Below are 2,530 nucleotides of genomic sequence, written 5' to 3' on the forward strand. Positions count from 1 at the left end.
ACATCATTTGGTACCTCATTGACGCGTTTAGAGTTGTTTCTGGTTCTTTGAAATCAAGTTGTGAGCCGATATTACGTTTATAGTTATTTTTAAGTGTATTACTATCAATATTTAAATTGAATCATTATTTTCATCATTTAAAAATATTTGATTGCTTTGATTTTTGGATTATTGGAACGATTTTTTGAAAAACTCATAATTTTATTAAAATACACACGAGACGATATTCGTATATTTTATAAAGCATATTTTTTTAATTGATTTGATTGTGCTTTAATTTGTTTTTTAGTATGGATACTTATATGTATTTGGTTTATTATGAAATTTAGTATTATGCTATAAGTATTAGAGATTTATTCTACTCGATTTATTTTAAATTAGTTTGGGAGACTCTAACTAGAAAATTGTGCTTAATGGCAAATATGATGTTAATTTAGATGCATCTGACCCATACTTCTCAACTAACAGAAGCATTGTTAGCCTAACGTATAGGTCACAAGTCCACAACGTTGCCATACTAGAGGAAACGACTATTCTTAGAGGTGGAACCGTTTAAATGTGTAGCATTCGATTTAATTTGACTATTGAATTAGAACTCCTGCCTCAATTCATTCGTTTAATTAATTATTTATTTATTTGCATATTTACCGAATGAATTATTTATAGCTAAAAAAATATATAACTTTTAAGGTAAAATTTGTTACATTTGGTGTGTGTTATAATTATAAATATAATATTTGCTCACTGAATTACAAAACTCACTCTATCGAATTCTCATATTTTTTATATAAGGTATCAATCCAAGTTTCATTTCACCTACCTCGTAGTAGGTCTTAGTCATTTCATGAGTTTTTCTTCTATTTATATTTGTATGTAATAGAACATTTGCAAAAAAATCTAAATTATGTCAATACTTCATATGTCACAGGCAAGATATTAGTGTAGTTTATGTTATATTATTTTAAACTTTAAACTGTTTAGATAATAATTATGATTTAATCATGTAAACTTATGAACTTAATTATATATTTTAGTTGTCAACTTAATAGATATAATATGACTTTTGATATGTTTGATTTGTGAATATATTTAGAATATGTTACTGTTATTGTTAGAAATAAATATTTATTATTGATATAAAAAAATAATATTACATTGACAATGTCTTAGAAATAAAAGAGATTTTTGTCTATTTTTCTATAAACTTAGTTGATTGACATGCTGAGAGACTTATTCTTCAAACACTGATCATGACTTGATTCAGGTTATAATAATTTAGGCCGATAATGATAGCGTCTCCATTGTAGGTTATGCAAAAAGAGGCTGAATTGAGTTCTCTATACTCTTGTCTTTTCTGATCATGGCGTTCTTATCTTTTCTTATGGCGGCGTTTTCTTACGGTATTATTTGTTTGTTTTTGACGAATATTCCTTCCATGTTACTACCTTTAAGAGTTAAATGATAACAGTATTATGTAAATTATTTTTTATTAGTATAAATTTTTAGTTATACTTTATGTACTCCTTGTGTACTCTTCTTATAATTAATTATAACTATTACTAAAAAAATATTTAAGTAATAAATAGAACTATCTGTAAGAATGGTGAGACAAAAAATCAAAAATTTGCTATTTGAATTTATCTACCTCTGTATTCCTGATACTGATATTTGATGTAGATTTATAAATCTATGTTGACAATATTGAGAGTAAATTTCTTTCTACAAAATAGTACAATATTTTTATGAGTTAAAAAATAGCTGTTGCTTTCTTAAAATTTTATAATATTATCTAATAATGTCTTATTGAGTCACTTAACTTGAATGGATTTTATATTCTTGATCAATAATAATTTTTGACCCATTCTTATAAAAAAAAATTAATTGACAAACACATATATGAGGATGATTTTATAATTTAGGATGACATAATATTAGATGATGCAAACTGACAATTTAGAATAGGTCCGAATAGAGAAAGTATGAAGAGTTAATAGAATATTTGTACAATAGAGGTTTATGAAGTATTAGAGATATAACTATTAGTGTTACATTTTTTTATTAGTTGAAATTTTTGGGATGAATTGTATCATAATATTAAAATTTTTTTGTAATTCAATAACCCATTATACATATTATACAAATAATTTATTGTCTCTCTAATATCTTATTGAGTCATTTAACTTAAATGAATTCTATACACTGGGTCAATAATAATTTCTGACTCATCCTTATCAAAAATAGGCTAATTGACAAACACATACACAAGGATGATTTTATAATTTAGGATGACATAATATTAGATGATACAAATCCATAATTTCTTCCATGCTAAATTGTGTAAGCTGTGAACAACAATAAAAATACATGCATTGTTTTCCAAGAAAAATACATGAATTTACGATTGAGAAAGAGGAGTTTTGTAATATTTAATAGTTACTTTAATATTTTTTTTTATCATCAATTACTAATAAGGTGTATGATCTTTTTTAAGTGATGATTATATTTTTAAATTTTTTTTTTAATATTACAG

The sequence above is a fragment of the Arachis ipaensis genome, chromosome B02, assembly GCF_000816755.2.
Source record: "Arachis ipaensis cultivar K30076 chromosome B02, Araip1.1, whole genome shotgun sequence".
NCBI classification, from domain to species: domain Eukaryota; kingdom Viridiplantae; phylum Streptophyta; class Magnoliopsida; order Fabales; family Fabaceae; genus Arachis; species Arachis ipaensis.